The 15,174-nt window shown below is 49.7% G+C and overlaps 1 long non-coding RNA gene across 1 annotated transcript; it reads right to left on the reverse strand.

Annotated features, from left to right (window-relative positions):
• Positions 1-454: 454 nt before the first annotated feature.
• On the reverse strand, positions 455-13,730 carry LOC142907320 (uncharacterized). The gene is made up of 3 exons (XR_012930945.1): positions 13,634-13,730; positions 7,108-7,240; positions 455-785 (listed from the first exon to the last, which is right to left on the reverse strand). It is a non-coding gene; the product is annotated as an uncharacterized LOC142907320 (long non-coding RNA).
• Positions 13,731-15,174: the final 1,444 nt, after the last annotated feature.

Raw genomic sequence — 15,174 nt, forward strand, 5'->3', positions numbered from 1 at the left:
GTTAGGGCTACACGTACAATGTGATAAAAGTATTGATGGATAAGGTGTTATGTTATCAGGTGATTTTATATATTCAATCTTGATTTGAAATTTTCTTGACTGTATATTCATGCGAGTGTTAAAAGCGAGTTTGAATGAGTGAACGTGGATGTCTGCATCTGTACAAAGATGTGTGAGTATGCATTTGTGTTGGGTTTATGTGCACGTTTATGTTTGCGTGCATGTGGGTATTAATTTTTGTTTGCATGTGCATGTCTGAATATTAATGTGGTGATCTTTGCTTGAACAGAGGATAATTGGGGAGTTGAAAGACTTCAGCGGGGTGAAGCGTCTCCAGGAGAAGGACCTTGGGACGGTGAAACGCCTCATGGTAGAGGAGCACCTCTTTGAGGTGCAGCGCCTGGCAAGGGTGAAGTGCCGCACAGAGGAGACGTGCTTCAGAGACTATCTACTCAAGAGGAGACTCGTTAAAGTGAAGTGTTTCACGGATGAGAAGCGACTTCGTGAAATGAAGCTTTTTGATAAGAACTGTCTGGAGGAGGATGAGGAGAAGCACCTCATGGAGGAGAAGTACCTTGAGGAGGAGCAGTGCCCCGTCAGGACTGCTACCATCACCACCACTGCCAGCAATGCTGCCACCACCACCACCGCCGCCACCGCCACCACCGCCAATGACACCAACGCCACTGCCACTGCCACCGCCACCACTGCCACCCCCGCCACGACCGCCACCACCGCCGCCGGCACCGCCACCGTCACCGCCACCACCGCGGCAACCACCACCTCTGCCACCACCACCACAACTTACTCCACCGACAACGCCACCACCACCGCTGTCACCTCAGCCACCGCCAGCACCACCACCACTGCTGCCACCGACACCACCGACACCCTTGACGCTACCGCCACCACCTCCACCACCTCCACCACCAACGACCCCCCTGCCGCTAACGCCACCACCACCGCCACCTCCACCACCACCACCACCACCACCGCCATGGCAACCACCACCAACGCAACCAACACCACCACTACCGCCACCACCGACACCACCGCCACCACCTCTGCCACCTCCGTGGACGAGGAGGTTGCGGAGGATGAGGAGGAGAGAACGGAGAAAACAGAGAAGGGGGAGAAGATGGTGGTGGAGGATGAAGATGAAATGGAGGACGAGACAAAGGAGCAGGAGATGGAGGAGGTGCAGGTGGTGGAGGAGGTGATGCAGGGAAAGAAGAGGAAGCGAGGGGGCCTCGCTCACGTGGCAAGAGCGATCACCTCACTCCTCCGCCGCGTGCTGCTTTGTGGTGGCATGTCCACCACTCAGTAGGGGTGATGGTGGTGGTCGTGGATTGGTGCCAACCATGACCACTATCACCATACTACCCACCCACCCCGTGATACATGCCACACACTTACCACACGGTTCCCCAAAGAGACGTTGCCACTGGGACCACAGCTGTTGAAGTGGAGAACGATTGCTACCAAGACACCACACACACACACGGGACTAGCCCAAAAGCATAGCTGGCCCCACCCTGGGCCCCTTCCATGCTGGTTTTTATCCAGGCAGTACTCATGGGATGACCTTGCCATGGTTTCCAGGACATGGAAGGGGCAGCTGACCCAGGGTGAGAGAGCTGGAGGGGTCTGGATCGGACAATGGACGACACCTGCCACATGGCAAGCCCCAGGGCCACCCTGTAAATAATACGGTTAAATACCATTGTTGTTGTTTGAACTAGAAACTCTGTAAAATAAACCCATGATGACAAAATCTCGTTGAATTGCTTGCAAGCGCTGCCTGCGTTGGTTAAATGTGCCTTGGCTCGGGTGTGCGGTTTTCCAGCTGTGTGGAGGTACAAGGACAAATATATAATGAGAGCCGTTTTGAGAGATGGTCCTTCTTTAGAGCACATACAAATGTCGGTGGGAAAAGATATTCAGGTGATTCGCCTCCTTCATAACACTGCCACTCTACTCCACTGCCCCACTGATCCACTGCTCCACTGCCCCACTGCTCAATTGATCCATTGCCCCTCTGCCCAACTGTCCCTTTGCTCCACTACCCCACTGCCCTACTACCCATTTGGCCCACTGCTCTTCTGCTCCGCTGTCCCACTGCCCCACTGCCCATCTGCTCAATTGCCCTACTGCTCCACTGCTCCCCAGCTCCAATTCTCCACTGCCCTTCTGCTCCACTGCACCTCTTCTCCTCTGCCCCTCTACCTCCCTGCCCCACTGCCCATCCGTTCCCCTCCTGCCACAGCAGTTGAAACAAATGTTTGAGTTTCTTAAACCCCCTGCCTCTGTCCACCAATCAGTAGAAATGGGTATGCCACAATCAAGCAGCAAGGTGCATGTGGTGTGTTTAAGTGTGGGTACTCCTTCTAAAATATCTGCCCAATGTGGAAGAGTAGAAGAAAACATCCTGTAAAGGGGCTCTCTAGAACTCGGTCTTGTAGAAATTATTCCTGCAACCAGAGGTATGATAAAGCAATTGTGAAATTGTGCCAACACTCCACAATTCAAATTGTTTTGGCAGAGTATTCAAAGAATGCTGCTGCTCACGATACAGGTTGCTACTTATGTATTTAACATGGGGGGTGTTTAGAGGCGGCCCAGTGACCGAGAGGTCAGAGCACTGAAGTGGGACCACGGAGTAACTGGGTTTGTATCCAGGCACCTGCCTGTGATCAAAGTGGGTTCTCAAGTCTAGCGAGTTCATGATCTCAGCCTGGTCGTCAATGACTGCGAAAAATAAACCATCACATGGCAGTAATGTGGTTCTGTACTTAAATTGCATGAGGCCCTCATAAAACCATGTTTTTACAAGGTCTGCATTGTGCACACAGAATCGCCCCTTGGATACGGAGAATCGGAGCGACCGCCCAGGGCCGCGAGCATTGGGAGGCCCTGCGCTTCAATGTCACGGGGGTGTCAGATGTAATACTTGCGGTGGAATTTGAAGGCGTCGGGGGCCCACATTCTGGGATTTTCCCCTGGCCTTGCACCCCTACGGACGGTCCTGTGTGTACATTGTTCAAAGTCTCGCACAGGCTTTTGCCAAACTCAATTAGGGCAATAAAAATAAAACGCATTACAGGACTGTGAAGGACATGGTATGTGAGCCCTCTAGCTCTCCCAAGTGCTTGTGGGTTGAACCGCGTGTTGTTCAGCAGGAATTCAGTGTTTTTGAAGGGAGGTGAGACAGTGAGACCCAGGTTAGTGTGGGTAGAGAGGTGAGTGTGACAGAAAGACAGACCCAGGTGAGTGAGTGTTGGAAGACAAGTGAGTGAGACAGTGAAACAGACCCAGGTGAGTGTGTGTGTGGGTAGAGGTGAGTGTGATATTTAGACAAACCAATTTGAGTGTGGAATGAGGTGTCAGACTTACACACACCGAACTCGATCAGTTAGACAAGACAGTCTACAAATCACACTTAACATTAACAGCAACAATGTCTACATCGGATTGGGAACATGTAAACATGTAGACAATATGACTACCTCTTCGGCTGCAACTATGTCGACCAAATGTAGGGACAATTTGATTTCCAAATTCAATCACCTCTCCAACAAACAATCGAATCCAAACACCGAAAAGATAGACGTCAACAAAGTCGTAATTAATCGCAGTAACAGTTCCATTTCTCATGGTCTAAAATCCGTTTTAGCTAAAGGTCTAAACTTTGCTGTCACACCAAGACACATACCGGTTAATGATATCTTTGCCCATGTCGACGTTGCACTCAAGGGCTTGAGTCACATCTCTGCAGACCTAGCAAGATCTGAAATCACTGCAACCCTCAAAAACGCTAAGTTGCCACCTAGCAACATCAGCAAAGATGAACGCTTTGAATTATCTCAATTAAAAAAGAGAGATGATATTGTCGTCCTCTCAGCCGACAAGGGTAATGCCACTGTCATCATGGACAAAACAGAATATAACAACAAAATTCAAGAACTACTCAATGATGGCAGCTATACAAAAATAAAAAGAGATCCTACCCACAGCCTGGTTACCAAAACGAACAAAATCATCTCTGATTCAACAGCATTAATTGATCAGACCAAACAGTTTTCGTTGAAACCCTCTGCTGCCAGACCACCAAGATTATATGTCCTTCAAAAGATACACAAAGAAGATATACTCCTTCGTCCCATCGTCTCTACTATCAACTCCCCCACCTATTAACTGGCACGTTTTCTTGCTGATATACTGCGACTTTTCACTGGAAAAAACACCTCTGCGGTACTAAATTCTACTCACCTGGTATTGACAATCAAGGGTATTTCCCTGTCCCCAGACGACCTGCTTGTCAGTTTTGATGTGGTGTCCTTGTTCACCAAAGTCCCGGTACCTGACACCATCGCTATCATTGAAGACCTGGTTCATCAGGGACTGCATACTGATGTACCCCCCCTGGTAAGACATTGCTTAATCAACACATACTTCACCTGGAATGGAACTTTCTACAAACAAACTGAGGGCACCCCAATGGGCTCCCCCCTATCTCCGGTTGTAGCCAACGTATTCATGGAAAATTTTGAAACTGACGCCATCCAGTCTGCCACTCTATGCCCGACCTTGTGGAAGAGGTACGTGGATGACACTTTTGTCATCTGGCCACATGGCCAGCCTGCTCTAGACCAATTCCGCGACCACATCAATTCCATACACCCAGCCATCAGATTTACCATGGAGGTCGAAAAAGATGGCAAACTACCCTTTTTAAATGTCTTAATTAAATGGAGACATGATGGTTCAATGAGCCACTCTGTCTACACCCAGCCAAGGTTCCTGTACCTGACACCATTGCAATCATTGAAGACTTGGTTCATCAAGGACTAAACACTGAGGTACCCCCCCCTGGTGAGACACTGTTTAACCAATACATACTTCACTTGGAATGGAACTTTCTACAAACAAACTGAGGGCACCCCAATGGGCTCCCCCCTTTCTCCAGTTATAGCTAACATTTTCATGGAGAAATTTGAGACTGACGCCATCCAGACTGCCACTCTGCGCCCAACCTTATGGAAGAGGTACGTGGATGACACTTTTGTCATCTGGCCACATGGCCGGCCTGCTCTAGACCAATTCTTCGACCACATCAATTCCATACACCCAGCCATCAGATTTACCATGGAAGTCGAAATAGATGGCAAGATACCTTTTTTGGATGTCCTAATTAAAAAGAGACCTGATGGTTCAATGAGCCACTCTGTCTACAGGAAAGCTACCCATACGGATGCTTATCTGAAACCGGATTCCCACCACCATCCATCACAGAAGAATTCTCTCATCAAGACTCTGTATCATAGAGCCCAATGCATATCCGACCAGGAACACATAAGCAGTGAACTCAAGCACGTACACCAAGCTCTTAGGGCTAATGGTTACTCCGACTATACAATCCGCAAAGCTATCACTCAAACCATGAAGAAGAACCCTCTTGAGGAGCCTTTCAAAACCATCACTTTACCCTACATTGCTGGGATCACAAAAAAGATCTCCAAAATCTTGAATAAACACAAGATCCAGGTCCGTTTCAACACATTACATAAAATCCGTGATCTGGTTCCGTCTGTAAAAGATGTGATTCCGGACATACAATACCCTGGTGTCTACAAACTAAGTTGCCTCTGTGGTAGTAGTTACATTGGAGAAACCAAACGCCATGTCTCGGACCGCATTCGTGAACATAAAGCAGACCTTAAACACGGTAGGACCAACACCTCGGCCGTAGCAGATCATTGTTCTAATTCAGTAGGCTCACATGCCATTGACTTTTCCAAGACGGAGGTTCTTTGTAAGCCATCTGGCTTCCATGAGAGATTCGTTCATGAGGCTATCCACATATACAAGCACAGAGACAATTTCAACCGAGAAGATGGATTCTATCTTAGCAATCATTGGAAAGATTTGATAAATCATTTCAGTTCTTGATTGATTGTTCATGCTTACAGTGGCTTTCAGACAGCATACATTATAAAAAAATTTCGTCTCCCCCCCTCCTCTTTTCAAAAAAATAGATGGACTAGTCCTGGGCAAACTGCCAATCGCTGCGCGTGACGCCAACGTTTTTTTTTATTTTTATAAATAAATAAATGTGCCGTTTAAAAATAAATTTATGCAAACCAACACACCTGATGATGACCGTTTGAGTTATGGTCGAAACGTCGTGAGAATTTTTTATTGTTTTATATATATTTTGTTATTTTGTTGTTTCTCTTCAATGTGACTTTACCGAAAAAACTAAGAATATGAATTACTGCAGTCACGAAAGCTTTAAATCAAAATTTTATACTGGGCATGTTTATTGGGTTAAATTTTACCTGTAAAAAATGTAGGGGGCCCAGACATTTTGGTTTCCATAGGGCCCAGAATTTCTGGCGGCACCTCTGGCTACGACAACCAAGAAAACAAATACATCCCTCTTATGCTCACAGAGACACCCACAGAGACCCAGAGAGACACCCATACAGATCTACAGAGATACCCATAGACTCACAAAGGCACCAATCGAGACCCACAGCTACATCCCAGTGAGATGCACAGACACAGAGACACCCACAGAGACCCACAACTATATCCCTGTGAGACTCGCACAGACAGTCACACACAGGACCAGCACCAATACCGCTTCGAGGTGCAAGAGAAGATTGGCGAGGGAGGGCAGGGAGTGGTGCTGCGGTGCGTGGAGCACAATACGGGATTCCTGGTGGCTGTCAAGATGCTGGCACTGCCCATCAAGTGGGTTGGGGCAGGGGTGATGGGGTTGGTGGTGGTGGTGTGGGTGGGTGCTGGTGGTGTTGTTGGTGGTGGTCTTAACACAGCGGCCACAGTCATAATTAGAAATGAATACAATAATAGATAATAAATGGAAGTAAATACATAGTTACAAAATAATGAGTATAATAGTAAACAATAATGATAATAACCTCCGAAAAACTCTCTAACTATAAACTGAAACTATCTCACTAAGATAATTACCGCTGTAAAACTACTATGACCCACAGACACACATAGAGATTCATGGACACCCATAGACACCCATAGATACCCACAGAGACCCACAGACTTGCTGTGTGCACGCAGCCCTACCAAGATGGAGATGCAGAGGATGGAGCTGAAGGTGATCACGGAGCTGCAGGGGGAGGGCAGTGCTGAGCTGCATGGCGTCATCCGCGTCCTGCTCTCGTTCCACTTCCGCGGACACAACTGTATCGTGCTGGAGCTGTTGAAGAATGCATCATCACCATTGTTATTATCGTCATCATTATCGTCATTATCATCGTCATTGTGATCGTCATTGTCATCGTCATTGTCATCGTCATTGTCATCATCATTGTCATCATCATCTTCATTATCGTCATCATCGTTATCGTCGTCATTGCTGCAGCTGCCGCCGTCGGGATAGCCTCTACGACTTGAGCAAGCGAGCGGTGATCTGGCGCATCGACGACGCCGCGTTGAGGTCGTACACCAGGGGCATCGTCCACTTCCTGGCCCACGCCAAGTCCCACGGCATCGTCCACGCGGTCATCCAAGCCGGTGAGAGCGGAGGGCACTCTGGGGGCGCGCACGCTCCCCACGACGCTCTCACGCTCGCTCCTGGTGTAGCGGTGGTGTAGTAAACATCGCCCAGTGGGGGAGACAAAGGCGGCCGGGCGTGGTACTGGCCACCCACCCCCTCTGTGTGTGCAACAGTGACAGCCTTCATAGGCAGTGCTGCTACTCGCTACTAACAGCACTTGGCCCTACAGCCTGCTAGCAGCTGCACGAGGGGACCTTTGCCTTTGTCGTTGTTCGTGGTCGTGCTGTGGTTCGATCCACTGCTGGCTGACCGCTCTCAGGGCAACCTCTGAGCGTGACCTCCCCTCGCCTCCCTGTGTGCGTCCAGGACAACGTGATGCTCTCTCAGGCCGGCCACATGAGAGTCACCGATTTTGGTTGCAGCTTCTATGTGGACAATCAATGTGAGTGGCCTGACATGTGTGTGTGTGTGTGGGTGCCTGTCCGGCAAAACAACCCCTACCTCCTCACGGTGCCGGACGGGCAACTCTATCGTGGACAGTGCTTTGGGGGGAGGGCTAATTCCGAATGGCTCCTCCCCTCATGGCGTCTGTGACCACCGCAGGGGTTAAACGGGGGCTCTGGACAGGTGTGAGGGGCTGGTAACCCCTCCACCTTCAAAAGATTACCACGAAACTACGACTTAAATATGTAACTAATAAGCTTGTGCTGGAGGCCCCGGGGGGACAGGCGTCTATGACGTCTCCTGGCCAAACCCCAATTGGCGGAGCGAGGAGATTGAATGTCTACCCTCGGGGTTCCTCCAGAAACAATGAAAAGCCACTTCGTTTGGCCACGTGGAATATTCGAACGTTCACTGCGGAGGAGGGGCTGCCACTCCTCTGTCAGGAGCTGGACCGGTACCGCCTGAATATCTGTGGCATTCAGGAGGTCCGGTGGACCAGTTCTGGCTCCTGTCACCATGAGGGGTGGACAGTCCTCTACTCGGGGCAGCAGACTGCCAAACAACAGGGCGTGGCTCTTCTTTTGAACAGAAGAATGAAGGGGGCGTGGGAGCGTGGCGGTGAGGTGTGGGGAAGCTGTAAGCCCCAGGCTACTTTGGGCTCGCCTTCCCATCAATCGGAGGCGAGGATTGGTGGTCGTGGTTACTTATGCCCCCACCGAAGACGAACATCCGTGGAGGGATACAGGCAAAGCCGATGAGTCAGATGCCTGCTATTACCTCCTGTCACAGGTGCTAGCTAAAGTGGCCCCTCGGGATAGAGTCATCTTGTTGGGTGACTTCAATGCCCGAGTTGGTCATGATGCTGGCACCTGGTCTGGAGTGATTGGAGGGCATGGGCCAGATCAGCTAAATAACGCTAGGAGGCTGCTAGATTTTTGTGCAGCCCATGGGCTTGTAATTACCTACACATTGTTCTGGCATTGGCGCATCCACACAACATCATGGATGCATGCCGGGTCCAGGCAAGAACATCTGCTGGACTACATAGTGACGGACCAGTGGATGCCCATGTACTTGACACCAGGACCTACCGTGGAGCTGATCTGCCCTCTGACCATCGACTAGTCATCTGTAAGATGCACCTGCCATTCTTCCACTCCGGTGGTGGGTGTATACCCAGGACCCCATTCCAACCTAAAGTGGCCTGGTCTCAGCTGATGAAAGTTGCAAGTGAGAATTTCATCACCGCGTGCGGCTGGGGTTGGCATCGTCCCCTACTCCTCCTGATGTCGAGGATAAATCGGCGAGGTTTAGGACTGTGACTCATGCAGCTGCAATGGCTGCTTTGGGTACGCGGTCCAGACCTCCCCAGAGACCCTGGCTGACAAAAGAGGTGTTCAGGATGGTTGAGAAAAAGCGACAGGCCCACTCTCATCGGCTACAGCATTCCACGTCTGAGAATGATGAGGCTTACCGCTTTCGCTCGGAGGTTCGGAGAGCCGTGAGGCGCTGCAAGGATGGGTGGTGGTCGCGGGTTGCTACGGAGATGGAGTCTGCCTCAGTGGCCCGCGATCACAACTCCCTATTTAACTCCATCAAAAAAGTAACCTGCAGCGCCACACCAAATTACCATCATTAGGGGAAGAAATGGTGATCCAATCTCCGACCCCCAGGAACAGGTTTGCAGATTTGCTGAGCATTTCTGTGAGGCCCCCCCACGCATCAACGGGGTTTTCACCTTTTTTCTTATGTATGGCCGTGACAACGAACCCCCTGTTGAGGCCCAATTGGGCTTGGTCCCCTCCAAAGATGCTAATAGAATCGAGGAATCGCTCTGGTTCAACCTCGATAGGCTCCGGGAAGCACGGGAGGCTGCATTGACGAACACGACCAAGAGGCAGCTCGCCAATGAATGATTGACGGGCCGACATACCTCCAACCACAAATGGACCGTGCGTCACAAGGCATGGCTCCACTGTGGGCTGCGGCTGCACTTGCCTACAACGACAGGCAACCCAGAAGCGGGGGGGGGGGGCCTGTGGGGTGGTTCTAGAATCCCCCGCAGCCCCTCTCAACGGGTGGGGGCTGTGGGGTGTTCTACAATCCCACAGAGCCCTGCCCCTCGGCTGAGAACCGTATATAAGGCGGACCTCTGCAGAGGTTCGTGGCAGTTGAAGACTGAAGCCTGAAGACCTGCTAGAGTAGGACCTTGGACCCCTAACCCCGCTGTCCTTGAAAGAGCCGGGGCTCTGTGAGGCCAGTGGTGGACCCTGGGACTCTCTTACCTGATGTCCTTGTAAGGGCCAGGTCTGAGGAGCCAGTGGTTGGACCTGTACCTTGGCTGGGTCAGGTTAGACTGCCTCCCGTAAGGTATCATAGCCGGAGGACCTGGAGCGTAGTCGGAATAGGCATGCTACGTAGGCGGCATATGATAGGCTGTGTGGAAGAAATACGTGAGATAGGCTGTACGAGTAGTTAGTGTACAGTAGTTAGTGGGGTGTGTGTAATAAATACGTGGAGTCTACAAGTGTCTCCGGAACTCACTACACAAGTACATTATCTCAGATTTTTCAAAAACGCTGATGTGAATGGGGTGCAATATGTGCAATAGCTATGAGAGCCCCAGTTTTTCATGTCCAAAGGGGTGGAAGCCATTTGGAGGATGTTACATTTTGACCTTCTCCTTTGGCTGTACAGTCTGAACTAAACATTGTTATTGCTATTTCAGGATGCTGATGAAGACTGTGTCGCAGGACCTTGCTCTACAAAGGATGAAAATCTACAACATCAAGACTAATACTTCAGAAGGTCCCGAAGACATCGGTATCGTGGTAGAGGGCATGAAAGTTCTGACTGCTCTGGGTAACTTTCCAAGGACTTGCTTCATGCTCGTTGGGTTGGCTTATGCATTGAATCTTGCCTATCACAAGGAGCTCAGCTACACATTGGAAGTCTTCCAGAAACTCCTCCTCGAGCTGGATTGTTCAAAGCTGTCCCCAAAAGTGAACAGCCTCAAGAATAAACTACTAGCTTTAGAAAAGCGACCCTTGCAAAATGAAAGGGAATTGTTAAGTCACTGTTCTAACTGTTCAGGTCGCTGTTTTTACGGGCCTATTCAAGCAAAGGAGCGAGAGGTCAGTGCAGTAGTAGACAGCGCTTAAAAGCTTGTTATGCAGAGGTAGCTTATAGTTTCTAATAACCGAGTCTGACTGTCAAAGTTTTGCGTTATAGGCCTATACATCTGATAGGCTATCAGAGAATGCACCGATTTGTCATTTAAAGCCATCTTTATTTTTGTTCAATGTTTGCGTAAATTTTTTGGCTGTTTCTTTGGTGTTCTAACATTGTGCTTTCTTCTGATGTGACGCTGACCTAGGCCATTGCAAGTGTTTGTTCGAAAGGAATAGATGTAAGATGCAAGGAACATCTGTAGGCTGTGCTAGTTTACTTGTTAGGAAGCCATGCTTGTAATTGTGCATGTTAAAAAAGATAGGTCCACCTGGATTGTGGATCAATTCACGTGATGTTTTAATCTCTTTTAGCTGTTTTATAAACACATTGGCCCTTAGGATTTCAATTTGCGCACATAAGAAAGAAATATTATGAAAGTATCTTTACAGATTTTTTTTAAAGATTGTCATAATTTAAGTGCACTAACAAGACTAAAACCTTGAATCACATCCAAAAAAGTAATCTGTGCCTGTAATGCCCACAAATCATTAATAGACTTCAGGTATTGTATCCCTATTGTACAGATACATGATTTCTGTCTGTTTTTTCATAGCCCCTCTTTATTTTGTACTTGTAATATGTTGGATAAACATGTTGAGACACAATTGCACAAATAAATGTTAACCTGCTGTTCCTTTTCATAGTTCTTATCTTTTTCATGGTGCTCGGTTGACTTAACGTAAGTGAATTGTGGCACCATGAAGGCATGCTAATGGGTGGATTAGAAATATAAATGTTATGGCAACAGACAATAAGTATTTTATTTAATAAATCCAAATCATTGATCCAGATATTTAGTAAGCTTATATCAATTTCACCCAGACAATTAGTACATGTAAATCAATTTCACCCAGATCATTAATAAATATTAATCAGATTCCACCAAATATTTAGTAAATCTAAATTACCATTGCTCAGATATTTAGTAAATATAAATCACTTTTCCTTGTAAAATCTATTTGTATTTACCATATTTTTCAGGCTATATAACTCATCATTTGGCATGCCATTACTAAATCCAACACATTTTAACTGTTGCTTTTATTACCATGTGTCACTTCGTTGCCACAATTTTTTTAAGTAACAATGGGTCACTCATTATAGACACCCAGAGAGACCTACAGATTTGCACGGTTGGCTACGTACGGCGCTAAAGAGGTTCAACATACAGGTTGGTGCTGATGAATTCTGACTAACCAATAAGTTGTATTTGTATTCTTGGGTCTTTCAGTAAAGTCACCACGTAGATAGGTTCAAAGAAAGTAGCAAAAAATAACAAAAAACTACGACGTTTCGATCGCAACAAAAGCGGTCGTCAAAGACTTTAAAAACGGCCTGCATCAGCAGCTTTCCCCCTCCTTGTTTCCTCCTGATGACGATTGCTTGTGTTTTGATCGAAACGTCGTAGTTTGTTTGTTATTTTTCTTCACCTATCTACGTGACTTTACCAAAAGCCCCAAGAATATTAATTCCTGCAGTCACGAAAGCTTCAAGTAAAGATGTAAGTTGTGTGTAGAGACAGTCCCCCGGGCTACGGAAGGGTGAGGAGGTGCCCCAGATCCGTAACCCTAATGAGAGACGCAGACTCCAAATATACAGCAGCAGGCGTCAGGGTCGGCATCGCACCTACGACCTCCTGGATACCAGGTGAGGTAGTTAACATCTCATCGACGAGGTGAGGTGATGGGTGAGGTGAGACGAGGTGAGGTGATGGGTGAGGTGGGAGACGAGGCGATGGGTGAGGAGAGAGACGAGGTGAGGTGATGGGTGAGGAGTGACGAGGTGAGGTGATGGGTGAGGTGAGACGAGGTGAGGTGATGGGTGAGGTGGGAGACGAGGCGATGGGTGAGGAGAGAGACGAGGTGAGGTGATGGGTGAGGAGAGACGAGGTGAGGTGATGGGTGAGGTGAGACGAGGTGATGGGTGAGGAGACAGACGAGGTGATGGGTGAGGAGAGACGAGGTGAGGTGATGGGTGAGGAGAGACGAGGTGGGGTGATGGGTGAGGAGAGACGAGTTGAGGTGATGGGTGAGGAGAGACGAGGTGATGGGTGAGGAGAGACGAGGTGAGGTGATGGGTGACGAGAGACGAGGTGGGGTGATGGGTGAGGAGAGACGAGTTGAGGTGATGGGTGAGGAGAGACGATGTGAGGTGATGGGTGAGGAGAGACGAGATGAGGTGATGGGTGAGGAGAGACGAGGTGAGGTGATGGGTGAGGAGAGACGAGGTGGGGTGATGGGTGAGGAGAGACGAGGTGAGGTGCTACGTTAGGAGAGACGAGTTGAGGTGATGGGTGAGGAGAGACGAGGTGAGGTGATGGGTGAGGAGGGGGACGAGGTGCTGGGTGAGGAGGGGGACGAGGTAAGGTGGAGGTTGACGAGGTGGTGAGGAGCAGCGAGACGCGCAGATCCCCCTCACCGATGTCGATCCGCGTGGCCCCGCGGTGCCCGAGGCGCCATCGCGGGCGGAGGAGGCCGCGAGGACGACTCAGAGACAGCCGCCATTGCTGGGGCGAGACGGGGATGGGGGGTTTCCCGCGCTTTTGAAGACGCGTGACGTCACCCCCCTTGCCCCCCCCCTCACCCCCTCTCGTCACGAAGCCACGGTGACGTCACCACGGCGCGTGCTGTGCCGGGCGAGGTGCAGCAGGTCACGTGACAGACCCAGCAGGTGACATGGGTTGACTGCTGCTGCTGCTGCTGTGCCAGGCTATGTGCAGGAGGAGGTCACGGGACAGACCCAGCAGGTGACATGGGTTGACTGCTGCTGTGCCAGGCTAGGTGCCGGTGCCGCTGGTGGTGGCCTCCTTCCCTAGGTCGACTCGGCCTCAAATGAGCCACCAGGTGCCGTGATGCGTAGCGGTGGACGTCGTCGCTAAGGGGAGAGAGACAAAGGCGGCCGTGGCGCGGTGGTGGTGACGACCACCCTCACCCACCTCGTGTGCCCACAGTGGCGGCCTTCATAGGAAGCGCTGCTCGCTACTGACAGCACTTTCCCCGACAGTCTGTGCAGGCTGTCCTGTGGGAACCTTTGTCTTTGGGTGGGTGAGTGAATGAGTGGGTGGGTGAGTGAATGAGTGGATGGCTGAATGAGTGAGTGAGTGGGTGGGTGAATGAGTAGTTAGGTAAGTGAATGAATGGGTGGGTGAATGAGTGAGTGGATGAGTGGTTGGGTGAGTGAATGGGTGGGTGAGTGAGTTAATGAGTAGATGTGATAGTGAATGAGTAGATGGGTGTGTGAGTGAAAGGGTGGGTGAGTGAATGGGTGGGTGAGTGAATGAGTGGATTGGGTGGGTTAGTGAACAGAAGGATAGTTGTGTGAATGAGTGGATGGGTTGGTGAATAAGTGAGTGGGTGGGTGAGTGAATGAGTGGGTGGGTGAGTGGTTGAGTTAGTGAATGAGTGGGTAGGTGAGTGAATGAATAGTTGGGTGAGTGAATGTGTGGGTGGGTGGGTGAGCGAATGAGTGGGGGGGGGGGGGGGGGGCGGTGAATGAGTGGGTGGGTGAGTTAATGATTAATGGGTGAGTGATCGAGTTGGTGGGTGAGTGGATGAGTAGTGGGTGAGTGAAATAGTAGGTGGGTAAGTTGATGAGTGTATGGGTGAGTGAATGAGTGAGTGGATGGGTGAGTGAATGAGTGGGTGGGTGAGTTAATGAGTGGGTGATTTAGTGAATGAGTGCGTGGGCGAGTGAATGAGTGGGTCTGTAAGTTGATGAGTGTATGGGTGAGTGAATGAGTGGGTGTGTACCTTGATGAGTGCGTGGGCGAGTGAATGAGTCTAATTGCGGTTTGGGGAAGGCTCCTGAAATCTAGGCGGGGGTTGTTGGATCACCACACACAAGATGAGTGGATGAGTTGGTGAGTGACCCCACCCTACCTGGCCATTATATACTCATTCTACCGGCCAATTATGAACCCAACCTTTCATTATCACCAGCACCAATAATAATAATCATCA

The sequence above is a fragment of the Petromyzon marinus genome, chromosome 77 (assembly GCF_048934315.1).
Source record: "Petromyzon marinus isolate PM22_M1 ecotype Great Lakes invasive population chromosome 77, UKy_Petmar_22M1.pri1.0, whole genome shotgun sequence".
In the NCBI taxonomy this organism is placed as follows: domain Eukaryota; kingdom Metazoa; phylum Chordata; class Hyperoartia; order Petromyzontiformes; family Petromyzontidae; genus Petromyzon; species Petromyzon marinus.